Source organism: Haemaphysalis longicornis, unplaced genomic scaffold (genome assembly GCF_048455015.1).
Source record: "Haemaphysalis longicornis isolate Haplotype H1 unplaced genomic scaffold, Haemaphysalis longicornis Haplotype H1 scaffold_9, whole genome shotgun sequence".
NCBI classification, from domain to species: domain Eukaryota; kingdom Metazoa; phylum Arthropoda; class Arachnida; order Ixodida; family Ixodidae; genus Haemaphysalis; species Haemaphysalis longicornis.
Genome location: NW_027526460.1, coordinates 140,048,039 through 140,070,211, shown reverse-complemented (window position 1 = coordinate 140,070,211; position 22,173 = coordinate 140,048,039).

Sequence of the window (22,173 nt, the reverse complement as noted above, 5' to 3'; positions counted from 1 at the left end):
AAGCTGCTAGACGGATAGTGCGAACGTGGAGTACTGGTAGTGTAGTACTTGTTCTTTAGTTTTCTCATCGGTGCGTCGAAACTCCATTACTTCGAGGGTCCCTTCGCTGGCGGCAAAAACAAAAAACTTCCGCCCCGCTGCGTGGGCTTCCCGTCATTGTCCGCCGACGTGAGCAAAGCAGAAAAAAACTGTGGTTGATTCTTTTGTCATAGGAATCAGTAAAACATGAAAGTGAAATGTGCAGCGAAATCTGCAGCTGGGCATGGTTTGCGGGTCGGCGGCTGTCTTGTAGGTGTTGTTGGCGAGCGACATCCTGCTGGCGGGTCGCTTCGGCAAAGGTGTACTTGCGTCATTCCCGTGACGGATATTACGTCAGTGAAATCACGGTGTATCCCTAGATAAAACACTTTCGTGTTAAAATATAAAACCCTATAACCAACAACCCGAAGTATAGCGTACTCTTTAGTACTAAAGGTTGCTTCTCCACAAGGAGACCCTGTGTGCAGGGGTGCACCCTTTCCAGGCCGCTTGCTTCGTTGTACAGGCGTCACTTCCGTGACGGATATGACGTCAGCGAAATCTTCCGGCATCCGGGAATAGATAGATAGATGTAACTTTATTAGGGAAAGGGCTGACTCAGAGGCCTCTAAGAATGGTAGGGCGGAAAAGGAGGGGGTAAAATTAAGTCTGGCTCAGAATGTCAGCCTCGCGTGCGAAGTCCCACAGGGAACGCAGGACTCGGGCTGCGTGCGTGGGCTGTGGTGGCGAGATGATGGCTGATGGCTGTGGTGGCGGGAATAAAACACCTACATGTTAAAAAAACACCACCCCGTACGCTCACTTCGCTGCAAATGTCGTCGTAAGACGACAGTCTGCTTTCGCGCCTGCTACGTAAATTTTTCTCTTCTCTTTCTCGCTCACCGCTCACGCTCCTCCTCTCCCATCTCGCTTCTCCTGCGATAAACCCGAACGAGGTTTCCTCAAATCAGTTCAATTTTACCGCGTTCAAATGCTCGCGCGCCCATTTACCGGAATCTTTTCTTACTGTTGGGTGCTTCTTGAATGCCGCCTCGAGGGGCGCCGCGAGCGCTTATTGTACATTTGGGTCAAAACCGCGTCTTGAAGGCGTTTATTTTTATATATTGTTGCAAAAAACCGCCGCACATTTATTTTAAATTAAAAGAACAGTGCACATAACAATTATATATTGATGTTTTGCCTGAAATACGCGTCATGTTTTTTTTTTTTTTTGGGGGTGGGGGGGGTGGGGGGGAGGCTCAACATTGTTGACAAGTGTAAATGCTTTGTCTTAGTAAACGTATCGTTCAAGAAATCTTTTCTCTTTTGGCCGGGCGGGTGATTCGACGGAGAGATAGACATACTGATAGACATACAGGCCAACAGAAATTTTATCGTCTTCAAAAATCATCGGTCTTCTTTCGTGCTGTGAATGCGAAAGCAGATTGGCTTTCGCTGGCGATACGTTTCACTTTTTTTATTGTTACGGTGTGTTCGGATCCATTTCTTCGCCTTCTTTTCTCAGTCTTCATTGATTGCCAGTCGACAAACTATTCGGAGGCCCGTACTTTGAAGTTATGAATCTCTCTTCGAACTGGCATGACGTACACGTGGTAAAGCTGTGAAGATGTCTTTGAAAAGTACTGCCAGGGAAAACCATGATGCTTGCACACTCAAAGCCCGCATACGGAGACTTTTACGCCCGAGGAAAAGCTCCAGCGCACGCTGTCATTGTTGTTCGATCAAGAAGATGGCTGCTGCTGTAAAGAATATTATTGAACACACTTGCGAACCCATGGGATTTAAACAGAATATTCAACACTTTCCATAAACGTTTTTAGTCGTTCCTTCACGCCTGGAAGCACTGCAAAAGCTATAGTTATCGCCAACACGGAGCGGAACTGCGTGATTTGCTCGTGGCAACAGATACGCCTTCCGTTTCTGCTTTGCTTTTGTGGATTTCTCTTTAAAGTAGGTATCGAATGCGTTCGTTGCTGTAACGGAAGAAAAGTCGGCTAATAGCCGCTACACCGCTGTAATGACGTAATTCGCGCGCTCGATGAACGCCAAACCGGGAACGAGAGAAGATTTTCTTGAGCAAGTTTCTAAGTTATCTGATTGGCATACAGCAGTAATTTTTGGCTGATCAGCTTCGTGACTTGCTATGCTAAGTACTGGTTGTGTTTCTTTGACTATGTTCTGAGAGCATTTACGATTTAGAAAAAAAATATCGTGAAAGTGTTCCAGGATTCCTTTAATCCCGGGTCTCCAGAGTACCAACTCCGTGCGTGATAGCGGCGGAGAAAAAGTGTTACTGTTGTTCTTTTCTTCGTGGACACATACCCACTTCGGGGATTGGCCATGAATCGGGAGCTTTGAGGGGCCCATGTTCCCACTTCACAAAATGCACAAAACTATGAATTGGAAGCGTGGAAATAGTGGAATAGTTTGTGCCGCGTGACACCTGGAGGTGATGGCACGCGAGTACAGCAGGTGCACAGCACTCACGCGGAACCCTGACTGTGGATAAGCTGTGGAGTGTGCTCGTTTGCTTGATGTAATTCGCGCTGTAAGACCAAGAAATGAAAGTGAAAAGAGGGTACGCTAATACGTTGTATGTTCATAAGTATTGCCAGGCTTCCGCCGTCAAAGCACGTAAGGAGACTAAGATGCCTCGCGGAGTTTTTGGTACCATCCGCTCGTCCCAATGCCGGGTTTCTGGCTTCGAGAGGGGAGTGAGGAGGAGCGGAGGAGCGCATAATAATGCTCTCGTATAAAAAAGGTATAATTCCAATAAGGATCAGCCGGACTAGGCCTCCCTTATTAGAGATCGCGAAGTTCCCGACGGCCGGCTATGGCCGTGAATGCTTGTAAGAGAACTCCCGATCTGCTTTGTTCTCCACGCGAACCGCCAATTAGGAACCTCACAAGGTAGCGGTATGAAAGTGCTATATTAGTATGGGCTCAAAGTTGTGGTTGAGCGCCGTTGCGTACGGCGAAGCACGGTACGACTGACGTCCTCCTTCCATCCTTCAAAGGCAGGGAGTAGCGTCCCCCTGCCCGTCCGCTTCCCCTTGCGGCTTCGGGCCATCTCTTCTTAATGAAAAAATGTTCCTTCCTTTCCATCCATCCGAAAGTTCCGGCTACGGGGGAGGGGGCGGAAGAGTGGCCACTGACTGGCTATCACTGTCGTATGGTATTCGGTGGCAAGCTTTAATGGGAATGAAGGCAATTGGGCAGCGCGTGTAGGGAGCAAAGGTACGGGGGAAGTTCAGCCCGCATGTGGTCGTCTTCAGTGTGGAAGCACTTGATAAGTCCTTTGTAGAGTGAAATATCAGGGCATAGTTTGTAGCGTACACCACGGCTAAATGGCTCGTTATAGGCCGCTTTTCGTGGCCCAAATGGTCATGCTGAACCCGGAGCTGGTTGATAGTGTTGCTGGATATATCTAAGTTGCGGTGTCAAGGTAAGTGTTGTGCATGTGGAAATGTGGAAGCGAGAAAATGTGGAGGAGTGCCATGTGAGTTGGTTGAGCTCGGCTGGAACTGGATGTTGAGAGTAGGGACATTGGGGGAGCTTTGTGAATAATACCATTTTCAGGTGGCCCTTCGGGCAGTACAGGTGTCGGTGAGGAACTCGGCGAGGAAGAGTTCTTGCGAGTGCCGGCGGTGCTTTGTCACAAAAGAGAGGCAGAAAAGAGGCGGAGCATGAGCTGAAGCGAGCCTTCTTCTCTGGGCAGCCGGAATTGGCTGGGGATGAAATGGTAAATAGACGGTAGAAAAAATATGCACCCCTCCGTCTAACGACGACGATGGTTGATCGCGAAGATTTCTCGTTCTTTCCGCCTCAGCGAAGGTGATGTTTTCTGTGACCTTAATGTTTATTATTTTCTTTTCTAGGTTGAAGCTTTCAGAAGTCCTGGAGTAGGCCGCGTGTGGGCCCTGACAGTTAAGGCAGAGTTGTTGTTGTGAGCTACAATTATCTCTGGGGTGGCCATGTTGGGCACACTTTTCACAGGTTAATTGACCCCTACACGAGTTGGGATGTACGCTCGGACGAAGCCCCGGATGAAGCCGGCATTGATGTGGTCCGGAAGAACGGAACAGTCAAACGTCAAGATGATGTGTAGTGGGTACTACCCTGTCGTCTCTTATTATGGTGATGTGCCTGACTGCCGTCGCACCCTGACTTCTGGGGCTTTCGAGGAGATCGGCCTGTGCCTCGTCTGCTAGACCTGACTTTGAAATCCCACCCTGAGAGCTGTTAAGGCTTTGCTGGGGTGTGACCTTGATCTCCAGATCCAACATGCGGGATTGAGTGAGGAGTTTTATGGCATATTTCTGACTGCTTACTTCGATTAGACCTCGCCGGTTCTATGTTCCTTAGCATTATAGTATTCACCTATAATGCTTTCTAGAAACTTCGAGATCAAGAAAACCGATTGTGAGGCACCAGGCTTTGCTTGTTCAAGAAATTGGATTACCAAGAAGCGGGGGTAGTTGTCAGGTTTTGGGAGAGTCATGGTGAGAAGGGGTGGAAGCAAAACTTCGGTGTAGCTCCTTTTAGTGGCGCGGATCATTGGGTTCGGAAAATTAAAACAAAAAAACCCTAAAGCATGGGAAAAAAGCAGGGGACGGGGGAACGTTCTCCTCTAACCTTACCCAGGTAGTTAGAGAGGTCTCGGCGCTCCCTGCCTGGTGAACAGCACGGGAGACCATCCTGCCGAGGTTGTCGCGGCTCCGACAGCCACGGTTTATGGTTTCTGCCCTTCACGTTAAGACTCATCACTACGGTTGGTTAGAGCGTACTTATGGTTGCTCGGGCTCCGCGGTGTCACCAATACCGCCACCTTATATACACAAGATGCCCCGTGCGGGTGTATGTATGTATGTATGTATGTATGTATGTATGTATGTATGTATGTATGTATGTATGTATGTATGTATGTATGTATGTATGTATGTATGTATGTATGTATGTATGTATGTATGTTTGGATGGATGGATGGATGGATGGATGGATGGATGGACGAATGTACGTATCTATGTTTGAATGTATGGACTTGGCCCTCATAATATGTCCTCTTAGAATTTATACTGCACGTACGGCTAGTGTACGGTTAACATTCCTGCTGGGGAGTTTTAAGTTGTATTCACTTATAATAATCATTTCGGGCAGCTCGTTTATCGTTGTGTTTAGCCTGTTCCGCTTTCCGGTGTTTCGTTGCTCTTATGTCGGCCGGGCGGTCATGGTGTACGAGTGGTGCGCAGCGGAGCCGTGCGTACGCGTTTCGGTTTTCGTTTTTTTGGCAGATGGAGATGAGCGTGCAGCCCATAGAGATTTTCGCACTCTGGGGAATGTTGTAAACGGCGTTTTATTTTTCGGGGGCTGAGCGGCACCTTTTTTGTTCTGCGGTGGGAAGATGACGATAATATGTCGGCGTATTGAAACAGTGACGGTAGTTGTTGAGAAGATCTCGCTAGGAAGACCGTAGATGCGAGACCACTTGAGGGATCAGGAAGTCGGTATGGGAAAACGCGACGCATTTTCTGGCGAAAGTTGTACCGCCAAAGCTTATAAAGTGTACGTGAATTTTTTACGCGTCTGAGACTCGGCCCAACTGCGTATAGAGTTTCTTAGTAAGTATGTAGTAATAAACTCTATGCAACAGTGGGGCCGCGCCAGTGAATGCATGACCGTGCGTTGTGGTTGCCCGTAGCGCTTCCGGAGAATTTGGGGGGCGCTAACAAAGGTAGATAGGTAATTTCCGGCGCAGAGTTCTATTCGTCAGTTCTATTTGTTTTCTTGTTTGTTATTGGCCGTATGTTCGATAAATACCTTTGGGTGTCTACATGAGAGAGACCGAGAGAGAGCGAGAGCGAGAGCGAGAGCGAGAGCGAGAGAGAGAGAGAGAGAGAGAGAGAGAGAGAGAGAGAGAGAGAGAGAGAGAGAGAGAGAGAGAGAGAGAGAGAGAGAGAGAGAGAGAGAGAGAGAGAGAGTTGGGTCGCGTGACGGTTTGTGCACACACCTAAGATATGTCGTGTCTTTGTGGCCAATGAACGGCCAAGCGGCCAAGTGTGAATTAATTGGCGGGAATTTCTCGCTGTCTGTTGTTACGTACGCATCTATTAGATGCCAGGTTTTTCGTAATAAAATTGAGTTGTTCAGTGTCTTGAGGGAGGAAGGAAGCCCCGTTTGATGCGACTCAATTCCAGCGCTAACTGTGAAGGTTGTGCTCCTCAGTTGTGAATGGTACTTGTATATAAGTTGTTCATGTTTGGAGTAGACCTCTGTGTGCCAGGTGCCGCCGATCAACGAGCCATCATCGATCATTGTAGAGTCTGAACTTTGATCACATTACGCTGTCATGTCGAAGGATATAGAATAAGTTTATTCATTCATGCTCACAAACAGTCGTATTCGAGCAGTCCTAGAGGCCACGGAATGCAACTCCAAAGAGAGAAAAAAAGAAAGTGCGAGAAAAATTGGAGAGAATTACTTAATTTGCCATCAAGTGGAGAACTTGGGGCTAATTTCTTTACGTGTCAGCCTACAACTTCTGCGCAGGACAATAGACAAGACGACACACACACACACACACACACACACCGCTGAAATGCCAACTGGAGTTTATTGCCTCCTCCTAGTGGTAATTTGAACAAGTGCTAGGCGTGTAGTCACGACGCAACGGTGCGAAGAAAGAGCTCTTCTTTGTCCGTGAGTGCAAAGAAATCTTTTCTGCGAACGTCTGCAACAAGGCCTTCATGTGGGCGAGTTGGTAGAACATACCGACGAAACAACAGCACAAACGACGGGACGAAGGAAAGCAATACAATAGAGGGGTGCTAACCTTCAACGAAATTTTGATTCGAAGAAACAGAGGTTGATGACAGCCAAGTCATCAGGTTTTTCCTATTGCATCACAAGCAGGGCTGTTGGCCATTCCAATGGTGTAGGAGTAAGCACCGGTGAAGGCAACACCTAGCCACAGGCGGCAAATTAAGGTTACGTCCGAGCGTGGCACGTTATTAGGTAGGTGGCGCTGCAAATCTGGGTCGAGCGAGTAAAGACGAGAGTTGGAGAACTCGGGTGTATTCCACTTAGCGAGAGTGACTTCCCGGGCAATGGACCGCAGCGACCTTGCTGCATCAGTGCGTGATAGAGGGATGCGGGTCAATCTTGCACTTGTGTGGGCGCCATGAGCCGCTCTATCCGCCTGTTCGTTCCCAGTACGAGACGATTGAACACCTTCTGTGCCATTGTGACCGCTTCATAACGCCGAGGCAACAGTTCTCCACCACACTTCGCCGACTCGACGACCTCCCCTTCACAGCGCACACAATTTTGTGCCATAGGCGTTGTCCGACACAGGCCGAAAAGGCTATAAAAGCCCTACTGCTCTTTTTGAAGGACACGGGCCTGTCTGAACGATTGTAGGGACATTACTATAGTGCAGTGCTCTTAGTTCGCCCATTTTATCAGTGGACCGTATTAGTTTTGTGCATTTTCTGGTTGTGTGCGTTGTTTGTACCGCCTTTATAGTTGCCTGGTCACGCCTTGTGTTTTTTCTACTTTTCTTTCTCTCATTTTCTCCTTTAATATGTACCGCTGTCCTTTCTTTCCCTTTCATTTCCCATATACCCTCCCCCCTTAGTAGGGTAGCCAACCGGGCAGTATTCTGGTTAACCTCCCTGCCTTTCCTGTACTATTCCTAGAGCCTATTGCATCGAACCTTATCGGCAAGCGCCACAGACAGGGGGCTAACCCACTCGTTCCCGGCCCTCGCGATATGAAAAGCTGCCAGTATCTCCCCTTTAAGCTTGTCACTGGAACGTGCAAAAAACTTTGTATCACTACGAATTGATTTGCACTTGCAAATGCCAACCTATTCTTAATGATAAGAAGTTTAATTGGCGCAGTATCTATTTATTTATTTATTTATTAGAATACCCTCAGGGCCCGTAGGGCATTACAGAGGGGGTGGGTACAACATTTCATAACACAAAAAGGAATAAAGACAAGGAAAAAACAAAGACAAAAAACAAGTGTTAGAAGCGCAAATTACGAAGGCAACATAAATCAACAGAAAAAAAGAATGTATTTGTAGTAAGAATTCAAGCATATAAAAGACAAAGATAGATAATGGAAAGCGCATATAGTTACAGAAATGGCTGAGAAATTGCAGTCGAACAACAAAGGATCTGTTATCGTTACAACAGAAGAGGGAAGGTGGTGCCAATCGGCACATGTTTTCGGTAAGAAGGCTGCTGAAAAGAATTTCGTGCGGCAGAACGGAATGGCAACCTTATACTGGGGATCAATGTGTGATGAGTGGTACGATGGTTGTGAAATGAGGTCTCGCCTCATTGATCGGTTGTGAAAAAATATCTTCGCGCCAGTTTCCTCCGGTCGCGCCAGTTTCCTCCGGACAGTTAAATTGGGTAGGTCAAGGTTAGATTTCATTTCTGATATGCTAGCAGTACGGGAATAATTAGAACAAATGAACCGAGCTGAGCGGTTCTGAACAGATTCTAACGCGTTGATTAGATTGTGCTGCGCGGGATCCCATATAGCGGACGTGTACTCGAGCTTTGGGCGAATTAGTGATCGGTATAGTAGAATTTTGAGGGACAGCGGAGCGCGAGAAAAGTTGCGGCGCAAGTATCCCAGCGTTCGGTTAGCGTTATTACAGATGTAGGTAACATGCGTGTGCCAAGATAGGTTGTTGGTAATGTAAACGCCGACGTACTTATATGAAGAGACATGCTGGAGGGGGACTGCGTTAATTCTGTAGGTACAAGCGGGAGAAATAGATCGCCGGGTTTTTGACATGCACTTAGATTTGTTAGAGTTGAGTGTCATAAGCCATTTATTGCACCAGGTTGAGACAGTCTCAAGGTCTGCCTGTAGGAGTTGGTTATCTGATTCGTTGGTTATTTCGCGGTAAAGGACACAATCGTCTGCAAATAGCCTTATAGAGGAGTTAATACTGTCGGGGAGATCATTAATATATATAAGGAAAAGTAAAGGGCTTAAAACGGAACCTTGCGGTACGCCAGATGTTACTTTAGAAGGAGGTGAGTTGAGCAGAGCAGAGCAGAGCAGCAGCAGAAAAATGCAATTCACAAGTGAGCCGCGATGTAAAGCTGATGCTATGTCATAAGTAAAATAAACAAGTTGGGTTTCTCATGAGTAACTTTTTCTGAATCCGTGGTGGTAGGGAGTAAAAAGAGTTTTATTCTAGGAATGAGACAAAGTTGGAGTAAATTATATGTTTTAACTTTTTACAAGGAACACTGGTTAGGGAAATTGGTCTGTTATTGAGAGGAGACTGTTTGTTACCAGACTTGTGCAGAGGGACCACCTTCCCCACTTTCAGTCAAGCGGCAAAGTGGAGCTCTGAATAGATTGCGAAAAGATTAGGCACAAATAAATTGATGAATACAATGCAGTATTTTTTAGAAACTTCGAGTTGATTTCATCTACGCCACAAGAAGAGGATAAGTTAAGGTTGTGAATTAAATGTTGCACTCCAACGGCATCAACGGTCACAGGATACATAGGTAAAAAGTCACGACTAGGCATTTGTGGCAACGCAGATGCAGAACAATTCGAAAAAGAAGTAACAAAAAAATCGTTTAATGCAATGCAACAGTCTTCACAGCGAACTGGCTGCCCGTCTGAGTTCGTAAGCGAAATGTTTTTCTTTTCACTAGGTTTAACAGTTTTCCAATTCAACGAGAAGAAAACACACATCGTAACATTCCATTGTTTATACAGTTACTACATCGCTGGCGTCTGAGAACACGTAAGAAGAACAAATTCAAACAATGCGTGAATAGAAAGGCAACCAAAGGCCGCAATTATGAGTTGTTTGATAGAAGATCGCTCAGGGCGTACATTTTGTGCGTAAATCTGTTCGAGAGATGCGCAACGTGTTTGAACTGGATGCACCCTATCAGCTGTCACAATTGTCTTAGGTAGGCAGGTGCCCATACTCGGTAGTAGAGTCTGTGGGCATTGTAGCTCGTTGCTGTTTCTTTTCTGCACACGTAGACCATTTCCACGAAATACAGCCTCAATGTCGTCCTCATGTTGTCTTTCAGATAAACTGTCAGTGTGCGTCTATTTTGAGTGGAGCGCAGCACTCTTCTCTTTGGCTGTTTGTTCACATTTCACTTTCACTAAGGCTGAGATTGCGCCGCTGAATGGGTAATGTGGGCTCCAGTGACATCAGATGCCCCCCGACGCTTCGAGCCACGCACGTCAATTTTGACGTGCGTTTGGCTTTTAAAAGTTGTGGACGAACTTGCTTTATATCGAGGTCACCGGGCAAGTATAAGAGAGGGAACGTGCCATCAGAATGTCTTGCTTAGGAGCAATACCGAAAAAAAAGCCGTTCCACTCAGTGTGAAAGCTGTCGGGATTGCAGAGCAGTGATTCGCTATAATGGGATGTAGCGCCGTTATCTGCTCACTGCTACCACCCAATGCAATTAAAATTTCCTGCCTTCACAGTGCTTGCGCGCACCCTCTGCCTGAAACTGCGCCAGCGGAAGTTCTGTTCTTGTGCTTGCTTTTTCTCCCGCACGTGCCGGTGTTGCAGTGCCACTTTTTCCCGGTTACTATCGTAAAAACCAACCCAACGAGCGTTCCTTACTAAATAAACGCGTGCGCTGCCGGTTAATAACGTATATAATGGCTCAAATGTGCCTACAGGTTTTTTTTTTCGCTGAAAAACGGGGAGATGTATTACAAGCATCAGTGGTTCACGAGTTTGGAACGATTACGACTCTATAAACCGCTTGGCTTTCGAAGACCCGAGGTTACGCCGCGACGAATGTAGCTACGACGGAACGCCGTGTGGCTCTACTTGGGTCCAGCGAGTGAGCTACGATGACAAGGCGAGCTCCTAAAGTGTCCTGCATTTAAAAATTCTATTGAATGCCCCCAAGGAACTTGTCTTTGCTTTATCTTTATACCAATGTTCAGCTTTACTTCGTGTAGATGGCTTTCTTGTTATAAAAGTTCGCTTGCAGTGAAGCACCCTTTAGAGGTTCTTCGCTCGAAACCCCTTCTGGCGAGTACAGCCAAATTCCAGGCCTGTAAAAAAAAAAAAAAAAAAAAAAAAACCAAGGAAGCTTAAGTTAACGCGTAAGACGGGACTGCACCCAACCTTCACGGCTATCACGGCGGTTTAAGTCCACCATTGCAGCCGATTTGTTTCTTTTTCGCTGCCGCAATGAGTGTACTCCATAATTGTTGCCATAAGTGTAAGCTTTCTTTATTTTTATGGAAGTGATAATCATTGGACATCACCTTGGAGGGGCGTACGCTATGACGTGTATTTATCGTTCCGAGCAAGTGTTGCCATGACTACGGCGAAAGCAGGAGTTGTTTATTTTTTTTTAATCTTGGCCAATCTCCCTAAGTGGGTGTGCTTGACTTGAGAAACGTGCGCCGGGAACGCTGGGCGGTCGTCGCGAGGTACGCACACACGAGCGCTCGGCATTTTCGTGGTCTTTTTACAGGAAAATGCAGGACATTTTTACAGGAAATTTTCCCACTTATGATGCATAGCAGAAGTGGGAAAATCGTACTTAAACTACCTCGTTACGTAAATTTTTTTCAAGCCCAAAATACAAAACACAGACATAACCTCTCTATTACTCTATACGCCAATATTTTCTAATACAAATTCTCACATGAATAGTTTTTTTTGTGCGTACCATTAACGAATGGAATTCCCTCCCCCTTGACTTTTACAATCAAGAAACTTCTTACAAAAACTGGAAAACTACTTGCCTCATGAATTAGAATAATCTAAACCTAGGCTTGTGACCACTTGTACGTTAAAGAAAATTTACCTGCTGTTTTGTTAGATTAGTGCTGTGTTTTTGGGGCAAGGCGTTTTGCCCCACTGCCATTTATTGTGCGGTTCTTATGTCGTGGTTGTGCTAAGTCAAGTATTTGTAAGTTTTTGTGACATGTTATAGGTAGCATCCTGTTCATGCGTTCTTTGAATTCTTGCTCTGTACTGCCCTCCCTCCATGGGCCAGCATCTTGGCCTGCAGTATGAATAAATGAAATGAACTGCGAACAGGAAGGACTGCGATTTGCTAAGCTGTCTGGCTATTAAAAATTGCCGCAGCTTGCACTGGTGTTGCAAGGCTGGAGAAACAACGGAGCTGGCGGCCCCTCTCCCTTCGTCGGAGACCCGGATAGTGCACCTCACACGGATTTCGGAACTTGCCGCTGAAAGTTCTCCATTACTAGCCGTCAGGGATTGTTTTGTCCGCAGACCGGCGGCAACCGGATTTGCGAACTCAGCGTCTGTACTCCCCTCTTCGGCGCGAACACACGTGAACTGGTGAGCAGAACAAGTCCGCAAGAGATCACACCACGAACGCAATCGCATAGAAGCCGGTTTCATAGCGCGAGGGAACCAGGTTAGATTCCGACCACGGCAAGCTTTCCCCCCTGGTTCGTCATTTTTGTTTTATACGGCACAAATCTCTTCATTTTTTTCTTTTGTGCTTAATTTAGAGGGTTAGGTTATCGCTTTCTTGTCATTTTAATATGCCCAACCTCCCAAACACATGTGTGCATTTGCCTTCCAGTTCCGCAATGAGGTGGCCCTGGAAAGCGAGATACAAAGGTTTTCACACGCTATGGGCGCCTAAATTCGTTGTTAGGTTTATTTATTCGTTTACGCTGCATGATGATGATGCTGATGATGATGATGATGAATAAATCTTTATTTGTCAAGCTGGTGCAAATGTTAGGGCACCCTTTCCTATTCCGGGATGCCCTGAGCTCGGCTGGCGGTCCAGGCCCTCTTCACCAGTTCACGCTGGATCCCAAGGTCCGGGCTCGTCAGGCGGTTCACCCACTGCTTGTAGGAGGGGGAGGTTATTGGGCCAAGGCCTGGGGTCTTCTGGCACTCCCAAATCTGGTGGTACAGTGTACCGGGCGTTGGACAGAAATTGCAGGTTGACGAGTATTGGGTGGGGTAAATCGCATGGAGTAGGGTTCTGTGGGGGTACGTATTTGTCTGTAGTCTTCGAAGGGTGGTGACGTCTGCTTTTGTTTACTGAGAATGCGGAGTCGAGAAGGCTATTTCATTTGGCTATAATGCTTGTAAAATTCTTATTCGGTCTTTTTTTTTGTAGGTGTTGCGACACTGGGTGCCCAAACAACCATTTTTTATTTCCAGTTCGTTGCACATGTTATTGTTCCCCGCCGCTGGTAACCCCGCACCCCTCGGGTCCTTGGGGTCTTCCAGAGCTTAGGTTGCCGGTTTTACGGCGTAAAGGTCCCGGGTTCGATTCCCGGGACCTCCCAAACCACATTTTTTTCTTGGGGCGCGAAGTCCCAGAACCTGCTCGTAGGCTCCTTATCTCATCTGCACTTCCTGTCACACTTCTTGGCCTAGCATTTTCCTCCTCTACAATCCACCGATTATTATAGTTTTCTGGTAATGCCCCACGGCGTAAGTAAAACGTTAAAGAGTTTTGCTGCTAAAATTGTGTTGAATGCTCCCAAGGAACTTGCCTTTGCTTTGCCTCTATACAAGCGTTCAAGGCTTACTTCGTGAAGATGGCTTTTTCGTCATAAAAGTTTGCTCGCAGTGAAGCATCCTTTACAGGTTCTTCGCTCGTAGTGCACGCTGGCAGGAATTTGTAACCGTATCTCCAATTAAATTCCACAGGCTGACTTTATAGGGCTATGAGGTGGGCTTGTTACCCCCAAAAAGCCACCTCGTTTCTTGACCAATCCCCCACGTGGGTATGTGCCATCAGTGAAGGAGCAACAACAACAACAACAACAGCAACCCGTTTTCGTCCCTGTTGCTGTAAAAATCGGCCTGCCAACCTGTCATGACATGCCGCTCTGAAACAAGCTGTTAGTACTATAGGGACCGGGCAGCTGGACGGGTGGCGCCACCACTCGGCGATCCCCTCGTCAGTGGAATGAGCCGGTGCATTAGACTACACAGCCTCCCGTTGTTTTTGTCGTGTTTGCTTCGGTGCTTTGTATGTTTTGGTGGCGTTGTGAGCAGACATGTGAGATGAAACGAAGTCTAGACAGATGTGTTGGGTTCTTAGATGCAGTAATGACTACGTAAACTTGTCGGACGCGTCTAAAGTTGGGTATCGGCTGCAATGGCATGAGCGCTTTTTGCAGCGATCTGCGCTTCGCTCCACCCGTTCTCAGTACGAATAAAACTAACTATTATTAGTATTATTTTCTTCTTAAATGCACTAACGGCTACGCAAACTTGTTGGATGCTTGTAAGGTTGGGGAAGGGCTACATTGACACGAGCGCTGGCTCCGCGCGATCTGAGTAGGAATAAAACTATTAGCAATATTAGAATTCATTTCTACCACTTTAAATTATCTTCCCTGGTTTCAATGACTACGGTTTCCACGCCAGCCTCAGCGCTGGGATACCTCGATACCTGTGCTTTAAATAGAAAGGCACCTGCATACGAGATGGATTACCGTGTAGCCGTAGAAATGTTGCGGTAGTTTGCACTTTCTGTAACCGTAAGCTTTGTACCTTCGGTTTTGGCGAGCGACACTGTGACAGCATGGGAGCCTGAAAGCCGAAGTGGAAATCCCACGTTTTTGGTGGTCATTTTATCAAGAGCCAAAGTTATTCACCAACTCAACAGCCCCAGCTACAAACCATCCCTCCTCCCCTTCTCGTTTTACCACCTGCGTAGAGTAAAGGCTGGAACCGATAGTTAAAAATGTGGCAGTTTTAACGTCAGCCGGTGTTTTTTAATGCTTAAGTATTCTGTACAGAGTACCTAAAAAAATCGTGTAATGCCTGGTGAAGACACCAAAAACGCGCGATTAGTTGCCTCAAATAGTCCTCCACCACAGACACATTTCCGACACGCTGAAAAAAGTTAAAATTTGGAGAGGGGGCATGGAAGTTCAAAATTAAACAGCAAAATCATCTAGCCCTCCGTCTAGTGATTATGATGGTTGAAAAAAAAGCTTTCTTCGTGCGAAATCGAATGGGAAATGGTCAAAGTCAAAGACGCTGCGATCAAAAGACCAAACTGCGTGCTGGTAAAATTCGACGCTTAACTAGTTAAAGTTTAAATCCAGAAGGCAACCAAGGAAACCCATACGATAGAGCTTTGCGATAAGCCATCATCGTCGTTAGACGAAGGTGTGCATGATTTTTCAAGTGTAGGTGGCAGCTTGTAAACCGACCGCAGCATTCAGTTGTGAAGCTGAGTACAGGTTTCGGGCACCCTCCTGTCTTGCGTCCTCCTGCCACGCAGGAATTGGTTTTTGAAAAACCATTTACCAACTAGCCAGCAACCATTGCAATTCTTGTAAAGCAATGCTTCCCCACGACAAGCAATGACGTTCTACTATCATGCGGTATTTATTCTGTCAACGATTCCCGATGACTGTAGTAAGAGCATTTATGTGAAATTAAACACGTTTCAGCCGTAGGTAATGAAGTTACGGAAGCGTTGTTCGTCACAATTTCTGTTTTCAGGTAAATATTAGAAGGCACCCCCGCCAACTTTGTCTTTCGCTTGTGAACGACGCTGTTTCGTCATCAACTGCCAAAGTCCAGCGCCGCAGCATTCCTGAATCGGTTGCACACACCAGCTTTGCGGGATCATTTAGCTACAATATACTCCTCGATACGCGAAACTGCACGCAGGCAGGAAAAAATTGCATGAAGGAAAGAACTTTCACTTCCAGCTTGACTTTCAGCTTGTCGCATTGAGCGTCGTCTGCTATTTGTAAATACTGAGTATGGGCGTAAATAACACACATGGCATACCTCGTAAACGTCACATCCACGCTCAAGATTTACCGATCTGAAAAATGCACGTGGAGTTACGTACGCTTTGCAAGCCGCACCGCAGAAAAACGACAGAATGCCATGCACAGCTACGCTGCGCTGACCGCCACCGGCATTCCACTGACGAGCGGTTCGCCACGGGCGGCGCTGTTCGCTGAAACGACGGTGGTGCCATACAACGGCCGCCCGCTCCCTATAGGCCTCCTGCGCTGCCCAGGGGGCGCTGCGCAAGCGGCTTCCGGGAGTACTTCCGGGTAGTACAAAGCTGCGCGGGTCCCATAGGATCCCGTGTTGACAGAAGCAAAATGAGCTCGACGCTCCCGATTATTTTGCGACGTTATCACCAGCTCATCCCCGACGCGTCCGATCTATTTCAGCGATCAACTTGGCATTAGGGGAAAAAGCTTTGCGGCGCTAAACACGTTTACAGCGACGACGAAAGTGCCGGGACCGTGACGGCGTCTGCTACTCGCAGGTTCCCCGATCGGTCGTACGAAGTGAAATTTTAAGTGAAATTTCTAGGTTAAACTAATACTCTAGGTGACAAATACTTCTCAAAAACAGCCGATCAAAAAAGAAGAGTGACGCAATCGGCGATGATCGCGCTTTAAAAAGCCAGCGAGTCCGGCGGAGCGCAGGCTCGCCTGCTGCGGTGCGCCGCTCTTTTGCGTACCGGCACACTATGCGTGCACTTTCATTAAACAGTGCTCGTTTGCGTCGCCGTTACGAATACATGGTGCAGCGTTAGCTTGCCGTTTTGTTGCGTGTCTCAGTGACAAAATGCCGCGACCGTCAGAAGCGTGAACTCTGTTTTGCGATTCCGAAATTAGTGGCCGTTAAACAAAGTGGTCGGGCGAACTAAGAGGCCGCTCGATTTCCTTGTTTGCTCTCACTTTACTTATTACGCTCTTGCAACATACATTCCCAGTTCGCACTTAATAGCCTAGAATGGGGGTCAGTAACGGCCGAGTTCCATGCATCCGACACTGCGGACGGCTGGACGGCAAATCCGGAGGGGGGGGGGGGGGGGGAGGGGGAGGAGGATGGGGGCTTTGAATGCAAAGAGAAAAAATTCAGCGAATTTCGAATAATATTTGACAATAATCTGCCGAAGTGTGAAGATGGGGGGGGGGCGCAATTCAACTGGAGGACGCCAATAGACCCTATGCGAAATTGCTTGGTGATCTAGCAACACTGATGTAAACGAAACCGTCGGCCATATTGGTGCGGGCGCCGATCGGGAAGTCTCGTATTGTTTACTGTGGAAGAGTAGGTGACGGTAACGCGGTGTGGCTCAAACTGGACGGTGTTTTCCGGCTCTCGACCGCGGATTCTGGACGAAGGACTTGCCTGCGCTGCCGACTGTGTATGAAGACTCATACCACTCGGGGTGCCGCGCCAAAGACCCATCCGAGCGGCAGCGGAGCAGGGCATGCCGCCTAGCCACCGAGGCGCATTGCTCGCCTTCATCGGTGCGGACAAACACGTGCGACTCGCAGTAAGTAAATTCTTCTTTGTTTTTACTTGACGCGAGTTAACCGGTATGAGCATTTGTAGAGCACTTTGTTCACCGTTGTTTACCACGCAAATGCGTAGCGGTGACCCTGTTGCAGTAACCCTGAAAGAGGAGAGCGACAATCGCCAGGCCGTACCGCTAGTGGGTGGATTAGGTATTTTCAAATACTGTACATGGAATTTACGGGATGATTTTTGGCGAAGATGTTTACGGAAAGGTTGCGGCCGTTTTCCGTGACGGTCGTCCGCCCGCGCGTTTGCCGCAAAGCAATCGTGCTTTGCGGCGAAGTCAACTACAAAAGCGCACATACGCCTTGAATTTTCTTTTTTTGTGTGTTTTCATTATTTATTGCGCATGTTCTGCGCACAAATCTGTTTGTGTGTCTTTCTTCTCCTTTTTTGGCGGTGGGGTGGTTGTGTTTGTTTCTAAATCGCATGTTTTTGGTGTGCACGAATAGATAATACAGTAAAACCTCGTTAGCTCGAACTCACTGAACTAGAAGATTTTTTTAATTCGATGGGTCATCGGTATAGCCCGAATGTTTACCTGTTTATCTCGAAAGATTCTGGAAGTGAGTTCCAGATAATCATATTATTGCTTGCTTAAGTTATGACGAACACGATTATGCGGGTACTAGTATCATTACCCACGCTGAGGTTTTTAAATGTTAAACTTTCTTCTCTTGAAAAATGCATTAACAAAGCATGCAGAGATACTTGCACGCTCGAACTTGACAAACAATTTTGGCATCATTGCTGTTTGAGGTGTAGATTATTGCCCTTGCAACAGTGTTAAGCAAGACACAAAATCTCGTCATTTTGAGTCTGTTCCTTGCGGCCACTTCTTTCTGCTCTGTCCCTTTACCATAAACTGTAGCGGACTAGTCCTGTTATTCCCTGAGTGTTATTTACTGATACTCTCTCTGTTCTTGCAGGTTGGGCCTCATCCATGTGCTCAGCAGCTGCTTTCGCTCCCAGAAGAAAAGTGGCCGGCCCTATGTTGTGTGCCTCACCTTTGAGACGGACAGTGGGGCGATTGGGGAGGCATCGTGCGAGTGCCCGGCGGGTTGCAGTGGAGCATGGAGTCACATCCTGGCTGCTGTGCACCTACTCGCCCTCTTGCAAGCCGAAGGTTTTAAGAGGCGCCACCGGAGCTTGCGTGCACTGAGCTGCCACAACAGTGGGGACGTCCGAGACAGCAGGGCATCAAGCCAGCGAGTGTCCAAAACATTGACTCGAGAAGCCCGCAATAAAATGGCCCCTCCCTTCCCTTGCCAATGCGTCTGTTCGATGCACGTCGAGTACAGGAGCAATGCGAGCAGCAACGAAGTGCCGTGCAGGCGCTTGCAAAACTTGGTAGCCTTGGGAATGAGTTTTTTGCCCCAGTTGTGCTGGCCTCCTGCTCCTCCTCCTCCCCCCCCCCCCCCACCTTCCAAGTGACAGAAACAAGGACTGGCATGGCACCTGAAGGGTCACCTATGAGCTACCAGCAAGCAATCATGCCACATTTCGCCGTGGTCATCTCGCGAGCACGCAGAGGCTGGGCAACGTCATGTTTACTAGACCGCGACATGCAGGGGTGCGCGAATGCTTCTTTTTGTTCCATTTATATCCACAGTTTGCTATACTGCACGCGCTATAAATCAGCGAAGTAGTTTAATTTACTGGGATTTTCACTGTGGTACAAAAAACGCAAAAACACTCAAGCTGATGCGCGGCGGCCTGATGCAACTGTGGCCGTTTTCTTTTTTCTTTTTGAATAAAACTTGAAAATAGCCTCAGCTGCCTACATCAATGGCCACTATCATTACGTCGGAGGCATGCATGCAGCATGTGACAAACTAGAGGAGTGCGTGTGTATTTTAGTCGCAAAATATTCGACAGTAAATTTATCGTTGCTGGAATGACAATGGGCACCAAGTTAACTTGACGTAACAACCTTTCAGCCCGGCAAATAGCGAACCAAGTGCAAAAGCTCGAATTTTCCACCGTTAGATCATCATAAAACAGTGTTCGCCACTTCTGCAACGACGCGCGGCTAAATGCAACGTAAAGAAACCAACAACACATATACCGTGCGCGCCCGCCACAGAGGAAATTTTCAACCGTGCCGTGACGCCGTAGTGCGGCAAGAAAAGTTTGTTTACAGCCCTAGGTAAGATAAAGGCTCGTGTAGGGGCCAAGCGGTACCATTTAACAATGAAATGAAGCGGGCGCAGAGCCACAGGGACGAGTAAAGAAACAGCCAAATTTTGGCAACGCGCGGTACTGTTTTCCCGGTCGAGCGCCGCTGTCAGTTGCGTGAATAGGCGGCGCACGCTCAGGCTTCATTTAGAATACAAAGGCTGCACAACAGAACTCCAACGCAGCTGTATTTTTTATACGGACAGCGACTACGGAACCCCGCGCTTAGCGAACCAACGACAAATATTCGCTCCAAGCGCACCGCGCCCAGCGTGTCACAAAGGTTGCTCGCGCCGGCATAGTTCGCGTCACAAAGTTCGTTCAAAAGCGTGGAACTTCACGTACCTTTTCTCCATTTGAACCGGTATTTCCGAATTGCGTGCTCTGCGGCACGAAAAAATGCTCCGGCATTGCAGTCCATCACCAAGAGCGGTCAATGCCCGCCTTCTATGTTTTGCTAATTGGTTTCGGTTTCAAACGACCGTACCAAAATGGCGGTACGGTCGTTTAGTTACCGGAGTCGACGTGAGATGGCGGGGCGCATTTTGCATAGGGTCTATCTATTCTCTGTTCTTGTCTCGCTGTCTAACTCCATTTGAAGTCAAAACAGGCGTGTCGGCGTTCAGATTCGACGACCCCTGCACTAGAAAACCAATACAGTTAGTGATGATCGTGTGTAAATATTTGGGGCCCCGCGCCGTGTATGCGGCTGTGTTATGTGATGTTATAGAAGTACACATCTCTGCAGGCAGCGGGCGTGTGATTTAGTGCATGTTTTGCGTCTTTTAATAGCGCTTAATTTGTTTATTTGGCGTATTGCCCCACCAACTCGCTAGTATACATGTACCCTGCCGTTCGTTAATCGTGCGGCGTAAAACGTTACGCAAGAATCCTTTAGTTTGCGAAAATACGAAACAAAATTTCCACTCGTTTCAAAGGCGGTGCCAGGCCAGCAGTGTCAGCTGAGTCGACTGCGCAATTATTGCGTTCGCTTGCATGCTCCCGCTGAAGCAACGTTTTCCAGTTACCTCAGGATATAGGATGAGAAGCGTTCCGTGTTTATGCTACTCGTGAACTTTCCTTTGTCGACCGCACGCAAGAAGAAAGAAACTGTAACTGTCGTCAAACAGTTAAACCACCCGACCTGGCGATACTGTCCCACGCCGCGACCACCGCGACAGCTCGCTCAAAAGAAAGCCGACAAATCGGCTTCTTTTAGCGGATATTATTTTTTTGAGCCTCTGCAACTACTGTAAGGGCTATTTCATACAGTATGCAGTCATTTAAACACGCCACAAAGCGCAACAACCAACTTTCACTCTGACTTGTAATTGAAAACACATGGAGGGCGGCGAGGGTCGTCTGCTTTTGTACTACCCAGAGGCGTCGGCCGCTAGGGGCGCTGCATGTCGCCAAAACTCCAGCGCAGGAGGCCTATAGCGTATCATTCTTTGGCAAGTAGCTGGATCAAGAAGTTGACCTGCACTTTTCATGGTCTGAAAAATTAGAAGATCCATCTGTGTGGAATCCGTAATATTGTGTGGAATCCCTAGCCTACTAGGGCCGCTACTGTTTTTAATCCATATTAATGACTTACCATCCTGTGTCTCTACCCGAATAAGAATTTTTGCTTACGACTGTGTGATTTACACAATTTCTTGCGATAATGACCGTGAAGCTCTGCAAACTAATCTTAACGCTATCAATGCATGGCGCTCATCTTGGCTAATGACCCTAAACCATTCTAAACCTAAGTATATGTCCTTCACTAATCGCGCCTTCCGCTTTCCTACCTCCTACTTGCTCAATAACCATGCCATTGACCTCGTCTCCACTTATAAATATCTGGGAATTCACCTACAACCCGATCTGTCATGGCATTATAACATAAAACACACCTAGCTCCGCTAATCGTTCTTTCGGTTTTCTAAAGCGTAACCTTAAACATGCTCCTTCTGACATCCGCAAACTTGCCTTTACTGCACTAATACGTCCTAAAATTGAATATGCATCAGTCATTTGGGATCCCCATCAGGCATACATCGTAACTGGACCAATATCGTAACTGGATATTAAGTCTCTGTAAAACCTGGCTGCTCTCTTCATATATTCACACTACTCACCTCATTATAGCGTCACAGCACTAAAACGTCGCGCCGAACTACCCGATCTAGCACACCGACGCTAACTTTCCCACTTCACTGTTGCATAAGCTTTGTCACCACGCGTCACTTCACGATGATTTCTTCGAGCCACCTCCCGTCATTTTCCCTCGCCGAGACCACTCCTAAAAAGTTAAACGCATAAATTGCCACTCATCTGCTTTTGTCCGGTCTTTCATTCCACGTACCATAGTCGAATGGAATAATCTACCAACTCATATCGCTTCTCAACAAGACAACACGAAATTCCAGAAACTAATTCAAGAGCTAACCTGACACTTTGGTCTCCTTTTTGTGTTTTTATTTTCCGTCCTTCAAAACATGCACTGAACATTCTTTTTCTCTGTATTTTAATTTTTGTTGTTGTGCTGATAGGTTGTACATCGTAAAGTGCTTGATTTTGAACCATCTGTATTATATTCCGGTCTTTTTTGATGCTATGATGTTTTGATTA